Below are 9,783 nucleotides of genomic sequence, written 5' to 3'. Positions count from 1 at the left end.
ACGCACCTAACTTGGTGTCGTCTGCAAATTTACTGAGGGTGCACTCAATCCCCTCGTCCAGATCATTGATGAAGATGTTAAAGAGGACTGGTCCCAGCACCGAGCCCTGGGGGACTTCACTAGTGACCGGCCTCCAACTGGATTTGACTCCATTCACCACAACTCTCTGGGCCCGGCCATCCAGCCAGCTCTTAACCCACCAAAGTGTACGCCAGTCCAAGCCATGAGCAGCCAGTTTCTTGAGGAGAATGCTGTGGGGAACGGTGTCAAAAGCCTTACTGAAGTCAAGGTAGACCACGTCCACAGCCTTTCCCTCATCCACTAAGCATGTCACCTTGTCATAGAAGGAGATCAGGTTCGTCAAGCAGGAACTGCCCTTCATAAACCCATGCTGACTAGGCCGGATCGCCTGCTTGCCCTGCAACTGCCGCATGATGACACCCAAGATAATCTGCTCCATGAGCTTCCCTGGCACTGAGGTCAAACTGACAGGCCTATAGTTCCCCGGGTCTACCCTCCGGCCCTTCTTGTAGATGGGCATCACGTTTGCTAGCCGCCAGTCAAGTGGGACCTCCCCCGACAGCCATGACTGCCGATAAATGATGGAAAGCGGCTTGGCCAGCTCCTCCACCAGTTCTCTCAGTACCCTCGGGTGGATCCCATCCGGCCCCATTGACTTGCATAAATCCAAATGCTGCAGCAGGTCGCCAACCATTTCCTCGTGGATTGTGGGGGCCACATTCTGCTCCCCATCCCCTTCCACCAGCTCAGGGTACTGGGTTTCCAGAAAACAACTGGTTTTGCTGTTAAACACTGAGGCAAAGAAGGCGTTAAGCACCTCAGCTTTTTCCTCATCTCTGGTTACTAAGTTTCCCCCCGCATCCAGTAAAGGGTGGAGATTCTCCTTAGTCCTCCTTTTTGTGTTGACGTATTTATAAAAACATTTTTTGTTGTCTTTAACAGCAGTGGCCAGATTGAGCTCCAGATGAGCTTTGGCCTTTCTGATTTTGTCCCTGCACCACCTCGCAGCATCCTTGTCGTCCCCTTGAGTGGCCCGCCCTCTTTTCCAAAGATTATAAACCCTCTTTTTTCTCCTAAGCTCGAGCCACAGCTCTCTCCTCAGCCAGGCCGGTCTTCTTCCGCACCGACTCATCTTTGGGCACGTGGGGACAGACTGCTCCTGAGCCATTAAGATTTCTTTCTTGAAGAGCGCCCAGCCCTCCTGGGCTCCTCTGTCTTTCAGAACCGCCTCCCAAGGGACTCTGCCAATCAGTGTCTTGAACAGCTCAAAGTCAGCCCTCTGGAAGTCCAAGCGGTTTTACTGATCCCCTTCCTGACTTCGCCGAGTATCGAGAACTCCACCATTTCATGGTCACTCTGCCCAAGACAGCCCCCGACCAGCACGTCTCCCACCTGTCCTTCTCTGTTAGTGAACAGAAGGTCTAGCGGGGCACCTCCCCCGGTAGGCTCGCCAACCAGCTGCGTCAGGAAGTTATCTTCCACGCTCTCCAGAAACCTCCTGGACTGCTTTCTCTGGGCTGTGTTGTGTTTCCAGGATATGTCTGGGAAGTTAAAGTCCCCCACAACAACAAGTGCTGACGATTTTGCAACTTCTGCCAGCTGCCTGTAGAACTCCTCATCCATCCCCTCATCCCGGTTTGGCGGTCTATAACAGACCCCCACCAGGATGCTTCCCTTGTTGGCCTTTCCGCTGATCCTAACCCATAGCGACTCCACCTTGTCATTCCCAGCCTCAAGTTCGACGACATCAAAACACTCTCTAATATAGAGAGCCACTCCACCACCCCTTCCATGCTGCCTGTCCCTTCTGAAGAGCCTATAGCCAGACATTGCAGCACTCCAGTCATGAGAGTGGTCCCACCACGTTTCCGTGATGGCAACCAAGTCATAGCCTGCGTGCTGCGCAATGGCTTCCAGCTCCTCCTGCTTGTTGCCCATGCTGCATGCATTAGTGTAAATGCACTTCAGCTGGGCCTTAGCCTTCTCCCCCAGCCTTGCCACTGTTCCCCCTGGCACACCGCCAACAGGCTTTGTTTCATCCCCGCCCCCCTTCTTACCTAGTTTAAAGCCCTCTCAATGAGCCCTGCCAGCTCCTGGGCCAGGATCAGTTTTCCCCTTGTGGACAGTTGGGACCCATCTGTGGCCATCAGGCCAGATACCGAGTAGAGCGCCCCGTGGTCAAAGAACCCAAAACTTCTGTGTTGGCACCAGCCTCTGAGCCACGTGTTTATCAGGTGGGCTTTTTGTGTCCTCTCTGAACCATTCCCTGCCACTGTAGGAATGGACAAAAACACCACCTGTACTCCCACTCCGTCCACTAACTGTCCCAGCCCCCTGAAGTCCCGTTTGATAGCCTTCAGGCTTCTCTCATCAATGTTATCACTGCCAGCCTGGACTATCAGTAGCGGGTAGTAATCAGAGGGGCGAACCAGGTTGGGAAGCTTTCTGGCGACATCCCTGACCCTGCCCCCAGAGAGGCAGCACACTTCCCTACGGGTGGGGTCAGGCCTACAGATAGGGCCCTCCGTTCCTCTGAGAAGGGAGTCGCCCACCACGATCACCCTTCTCTCCTTCTTGGTGGGAGCAGTCTTGAGGCGTGGAGCAGACTTCCTCGCCCTGGGCTTCCTGGTTAACTTTTCTGCCACACCCTCATCCACCACTCTCTCGAGCTCCAGGGCCTCAAACCTGTTGCATAGGGGCACCTGAGAAGGTGGGGCAGGCGGTGGGGGGAGTTTCCTGCAACGCTGAGCAGGGACCTGTCTCCAGTCCTCCTCAACTCCTAGGTCCCCTCTCACTGCCCGACAGCGACCAGGAAGGGGGTCCACCCCCATTAGGGGAGTCTCACCCCAGTGCCTCTCCTTCAGGCCTTGCAGGGAGTTGCTCCACTAGTCTATCTCCTGCTCGCACTCCCTGATGGCCCTCAACCTCTCCACCTCCTCCTTGAGCTCTGCCACCAGGTGGACCAGGTCGTCCACCTGCTCGCACCTCACACACACAGTATCTCCGCCTCCCTCAGATGGCAGCAGCAGGCTCTGGCACTCCCTGCATCCAGAGACCTGAACTGCCGCATTTCTGAGAGGGCACTCTGTCTGGGTAGCTACAGACTCTAGCGCGAGCTCTCTGCCTAGCGAGGACCATAGTGGCCTATGCCATGCCTCCTAGCATTAGAGATTAGAGACTTTGTCTTTGTTATTTGTGTCTCCAATTCTTCCCTTCCTAAGTACATTTGTTGCTGTGGAAACAATTATTTCATTGTTTTGAATAATCTTCACGACAGCCACAAAAGCAGCAAAAAGTCAGTTCATATATTGCACCTACTACTTAATTCAGTTACTTATTAACTAGGTCTTCCCTTGAAAGTGATCAAAAACTCTGCCACCAATAATCCATAGGGGAAAATAAAGAGTTTTGACTGTCTGCTTTGATCATTTTTGCTAACTTTTCATGAATCAGAGAAAAACAATAGGTAGATGCTGGAGCACTACCATCCAGTCCCTCAGCATATGAGGACCAGAGGACATTGGCTGGATGTAGGAAGCACCCAGCAACTTGTAGCATCAGCACCTGAACTGCTGAGCAAAGCAGAATGGCCCAGCAGAGTCTCAACATTATGGAAATCACCAAAACAGCACTGGGGTCAGATCTTTCCTTTTCATCTCCGCCCTGTTCCATGAGATCTACCGTAACCCAGGATTGGGAAGGTGCTGCATCCTGGCACAGTGATACAGGGACTCCCTGTGGAAACGTGCTTAGGACCCACCAGACCTAGTCCATGTCCTACTCCACGCTGAGCAACCCTCACCTAGCAAGTCTGGAAACCCTCCTCTTTTTTGCTAGGCAGGAAGCAAAAACATCACTTCTTTCTGTGTGCCAAGATAATGGATGCTCACGTGATGAGAGAAAAAGAAGGGAGTAACAGGGGACCTCCATGAACACATGTCTGCTGGGCACCACAGCTGGCATTTACCATCTGCAGCAATGATAACTCTGGGTCCTCTGGGCCAGATTCCATTTTGTCCTATGTCAGACATGCTCTATGCCTCAGCAAGCTCTGGGCTTCTGGTCTTCAAAAAAATAACAATCATTTGTAATATACTGGAGTTTATCTGAGGATTTACATAAAGAGATGAACTTCTGAATCAGGCTCTCACAAGAAGACTGGTTGAATGCCTGCAGCTGGCCCCACAGTTCCAAGACACCAGCAGAGCCACCTGAAATACAGTGAGTACCACTTGGCTGCTCCCATCTTCACTTACACCTCACCTGAGACTCAGGCCTGATGCGCAGAATAGTTGAGCTGTCCTTGGCTAGAGAGAGGTTGGTGGAAACAGTACCTTGAATCAAGTCCTACACAGATTTGAGGAAGCAGGTTTAGATGGATCCAGGGATGAGAAGCAAAGACAATTCTGAGCAGGGACATGCCCTCTTGTCTCAGCCCAATGAGAAATGGCTCATCAAAATAAAATAAAATAAAATAAAACAAAATAAAATAAAATGCTAGCGGCCAGAAGTGCAGTAAACAGGAGGGGTAAGCAGAAGATGGTGTGGCATTGTGCATTGGAGGGTGCTGAAAGAGGGCACATCTTTAGCGAAGGCCATCCCACTGGCTGAGTGGGCAACTCCAATTACACATAGCCAAGCATCTAGCACCATACTGTGACCATCTGCACTGGAAGGACATTCCTCCTGCCTGACCCTTAATAGGAAATAGAGGGCACCTGCTTAAGAGCAAAGGCTGCAGCTCTGGCTGGAGGTCTGTACCATCTACCCCAGCTGTGGCTGATACCCCCACCCAGACAGAGCTGATGAAGTTGGGGGCTGAAGTAAAGACTTCAGACTGCTGGACATGCCTAGACCTTTCCCCTTGGGCAGGAACAGGCCTGCTGTATTGGGTTTATGTGGCAAGGTTTTGGTAGTGCTGCCCAGAGCCAAGCCAATAAGTGATGTTTTTTGTAATTCTGTGAGAGCAGATTTATGAAAGGGGAAAAAAACTGCTGGGAAACAGCAGCTGGGAGAGAGAGGAGTGAGAAACAAACAGCCCTGCAGACCCCAAGGTCAGTGCAGCAGGAGGACAGGAGGTGCTCCAGGCAAGGAGCAGTTGTTCCTCTGCAGCCTGTGGAGAGACCCCTGGTGGAGCAGGCTGTCCCCCTGCAGTCCATGGGTCCCACATGGAGCAGATCTCCACGCTGCAGCCGGTGGAGGAGCCCCTGGTGTAGCAGGTGGATGTGGCCTGGAGGAGGCTGCGGCCCATGGAGCACCCATGCAGGAACAGGGGGTCTGGGGGGAGCTGCTGCCCGTGGGGGACTGGGGGACCCAGGTTGGAGCAGTTTGCTCCAGGGGGATGGACCCAATGGTACGGAGCCATGTGGGAGCAGTTCTTGAAGAGCTGCTGCCTGCGGTCAGCCCACACAGGATCAGTTCGGGAAGGATGGCATCCTGTGGGAGGGATCCCACATTGGAGCAGGGGCAGAGAGTGACCAAGAAGGAGCAGCAGAAACAAAGCACTAGGGACTGACCGCAGCCCCCATTCCCCGTTCCCCTGCACCGCTTAAGGGGAGGAAGTGGAAGAGGGTGGATGGGGGAAGGTGTTTTTAGTTTGTTTTCTTTGTCTCTCACTTCTCTAGATTGTTAGTAATAAGTAATACATTTCTTTAATCTCCCTACTCTGACTCTGTTTTGCCCATGACGATAATTGCTGAGTGATCTCCCCATCCTTATTTCAGCCCTTGAGCCCTTGTCATCGTATTTTCTCCCAAAAGGAAGAAATAGACATCCCTTTGAGGAGGGGGAGTGAGAGAGCGCTTGTGGTGGAGCTCAGCTGCCCACCTGAGTAAAACCACCACAGCTGCAAAAGGTCTGCCCAGGAGAGGATCTCGTGCAGCAGGTGACTGAGCTGCAGGTGGCAGTGGGAAAGCTGTGCAGTATCAGAAAGGCTGAGAACAAAATAGCTGGTTCCAAGTGCAGCCTGCAGTGGCCCCACTGCCCATGGCCAAACAGCCAAAAACTCCCCACAAGTACACACAGAAGGGAGGGGAGCCAATAATGCAGAATAATGGAAGCTTGTAATAGCAGGCACCAGCAGGAAGATGAGGCTTTCCCTGCAGCATGAGGTGCCCTTACAGAACCACTGCACTGCTCTGCAGACTGAAAAGGAAAAACCTGTCAAATTAGGAGACACTGGAGCTGAGTAAGGCAGCCAATCTGCTCCCCATGTAATAGCCAGCACAACTAAGAAAAAGTGGCAAGTGATAGTATTAGGTGACTCTCTTCTCCAAGGTACGGAGGCACCTATTTGCTGAATTGATGCACTCTCTAAAGAGGGGTGTTGCTTACCATAGGCTTGTACCAGGAATGTCACTAAGAGACTACCAAGTCTAGTACAGTCCACTGACTGTCCTGCTGCTGATGCCCACTGACATCTGCTGATGTTTCGTGTGGGCACCAATGATGCAGCCAGAAACAGCCTGAAGAGTATCAAGAAGGATTACAGAGCCCTGGGAGCAGCAGTTAGTTACTGTGGAGTGCAGATATTTTTCCATCAGTCCTCGCAGTCAAAGGAAAGGGGATTGAATGGACCAGTTGAATCTGGTGGATCGACAGATGGTCACAAGGCTGGTGGCACAGCCAGGGTTTTGGCTACTCAAACCATGGGACTCACTTTGTGAAACCTGGTCTGCTGGGAGCTGATAGAATCCATCTGTCAGAAGAGGAGAAGAGCATCTCTGGTCACAGGCTTGCCAAGCTGGTGAGAGAGGGCTAAAGTTGCTGGGCAAGAAGAACCTCAATCCATCCCACTCCTCCCAGTTTGATGCCAGTGCCAGCAGTAGATGCCCAGAGCCTGGAAAAGGACCACAGGTCCAGAGAAGAGCACCTGAAAAACAGCACAAATGAGTTCCAGCCAGAAAGCCTCATTGGAGGCTCAACTTAAATGACTCTATGCAAATGCACACAGCATGAGAAATAAACAAGATGAGTTAGAGGCATACATACACCTGCAGGGCTATAACCTCATTCGCATTATGGAGATGTGGTGGTGTCCTGGTTTCAGTTAGGACAGAGTTAATTTTCCTCCTAGTAGCTGGTAGGGTGCTGTGTTTTGGATTAGGATGAGTGCTGATACCATGCTGATGTTTTAATTGTTGCAGAGCAGTGCTTACACCAAGCCAAGGACTTTTCAGCTCCTCGCTCTGTCCTGCTAGTGGGCAGGCTAGGGATGCAGCAAGAGCTGGAGGGGACAGACCCAGGACAGCTGACCCAAACTGGCCAAAGGGGTATTCCATACCATCTGACATCATGCTAAACAATATATAGGGGTGGCTAGCCGGGGTGGGGGGGCCGGCTGCTCGGGGTTGGGCTGGGCATCGGTCAGCGGGTGGTGAGCAATTGCACTGTGCATCACTTGTTTTGTACACATTATTATTAGTAGTACTATTATTATTATTATTATCCTGTCTTAATAAACTGTCTTTATCTCACCTCACAGGCTTCACTTTCCTGTTTCTCTCCCCCATTCCAGAGAGGGAGGGGGGAGGGTAAGTGAACGGCTGTGTAGTGCTTAGCTGCTGGCCGGGTTAAATCACAACAGGTGGGATGGCTCTTATGACTGAAGTGTTGGAATAGAAGGATACAAGCTCTTTAGGAAGGACAGGCAGGGGTGATGATTGGTAGGGTGTTGTCCTCTATGTCAATGAGCAGATGGAGTGCATGGAGCTGCACCTGGGATGGATGAGGAGCTTATTGAGAGCTTATAGGTCAAGAATAGAGGCAGGGCAGGGACAGGGGACACTATAGTGGGAGTCTACCACAGACCAAGCAGATGAGGCCCTCTATAGATAGACAGAAGCAGCCTCATGTTCACAAGCCCTGGTCCTTATGGAGGACCACCCCAATATCTGTTGGAGGGGCAGAACAGCAGGGCACAGGCAATCCAGGAGGTTCCTGCAATGTATTGATAACTTCCGTTTCCAAGTGACAGAGGAGCCAACAAGTAGAGGTGCTGGGTGGGCTTTAAAGACCCTTCCAACCCAAACCATTCTATGAGTCTATGATTCTATGACCTGAGGATGCTCTGAGATGATAGTCTGTCTATCTTCTTAAGTGCTGCTGAATGACTAATCCCTAATCACTCTCAAAGAAGTTGATGCTTCCAGTGACCCATCCAGGAACCCAGGGTAACCCCCCAGACTGTGATAAGCCTGGACTGGATGTACCAATAGGATGGGGCAGGCTGAACTGCTGTCTCTATATGGGGAAAATTTACTGCAGTCAAATAACAACAGAGCCAACTCAGTTACTTCTTCTTGCTTTCTCTTTTTAGTAGCCACTGTGTGAGGGGATTGATAGTGACACTTCTGAAGGTTAGGAGCTGTGTTATGCTTCCCCTCAGTTCCCCTGGGATCTCATCCTGCCACAGCACCCCTCTCTCCTTGACACACCTGTATGGCTGCAAAGGCATCCCACTGCTTCCAGTAGGCCCAAGGGACTACCACCACAGGTATCTTCCTTCCCTAGAGGCTCTCACCCCATGGAGCTCCATGGTGGGGAGCTGCTCACTGCCCAGTGCTGCACTCAGGCACCTCCAGGCCTCACACATGGCAGCGAGGGTGGCTTTTGAGGTGTTATATGAGTGCTCATCCCGAAATAGGAAGCATTACTGAGCCATTTCAATCAGACAGGGGTTTTGTTCAGTCACAAGCACTCAGAGAGGGCTGATGGCCAGTCCGGGGAACAAAGGCAAGTGGCAGCTCAGGCAGGACTAGGGTGCAACCTCCTCAGGGAATGGGAAGCACCCTGCAGCCCATGAGAGTATATGTGGCATACTGGGCTCATCTTCATCCCAGGATGGCCTGGGAGCATGCTTGCTTCTCTTGTTTGTGAAGAACTCTAGCAGCCAGCTGTCAAGGGTAAGTGTGCCTGAAGAATACCACGAGCTTTTATCCACATGCTGGGGATGGAACCACTTGGGAGAGCAGGAGTACTTCTTTCCCCACTGTGGGGGAACTGTTCCCAAGCCAGCCCCTGAGCCCTTCTGGGAAGAGCACAGCAGTTTTGGGCAAGGCAAAGGAGAAGTCTGGTGACTGTAGTGCCCCAGCAATGGATGATCCTCTTCAGGCCCTGACACACTCAGCACATCCCACATCTGCTCTGTGGCCAAGCTTTAAACCTCATCCCATGCATGCCCACAGTGCAAGGCTGAGACACACCCAGGACAAGAAGGGATCCTAGACCTGTTCTCTGCAGCCTTAGGAGGCAAAGATGTAGGAAAGATGCTCAGGAAGTCATGAGACTGGTGGTTCATCAACGGTGAGCAAGCGAACTCCTAGACCGTCACCTCTTGTACCTATTACCCTCCCTTGCTTTCTCTTGACTCAGGAGAAACATGTTTCTCTGATATGTGCTGCCAGCTCTTCAAAGAGTTTGAGATGCTCTGGGGTCAGCAGCAGCCAGATGGAGGTACCGTTGGCTTCTCTAACAGGTCTAATGTTTGGTGCTGAAGATGCAGCTGCTGGAGCTATTCCCACCTTGATGCTTGTTTTGGTCACCGGGGGAAATCAATGCTCTTCACTGTCAGCTGGGGCCCTGGGGAGATGCTCTTGGTGAATCTAAGGAATGCAAATTGCTTTAGAGATAAGGCTATGGCTTCTGCTCCAAGGATATCTCAAGAGAAAGCAGTGGGACAGAAAGAGAAAAGAAAATAAAAAAAAAAAAAGAAAAAAAAGAAAGAAAGAAAGAAAGAAAGAAAGAAAGAAAGAAAGAAAGAAA

Source organism: Oxyura jamaicensis, chromosome 20 (assembly GCF_011077185.1).
Source record: "Oxyura jamaicensis isolate SHBP4307 breed ruddy duck chromosome 20, BPBGC_Ojam_1.0, whole genome shotgun sequence".
In the NCBI taxonomy this organism is placed as follows: domain Eukaryota; kingdom Metazoa; phylum Chordata; class Aves; order Anseriformes; family Anatidae; genus Oxyura; species Oxyura jamaicensis.
This window is presented reverse-complemented; position numbering follows the sequence as displayed.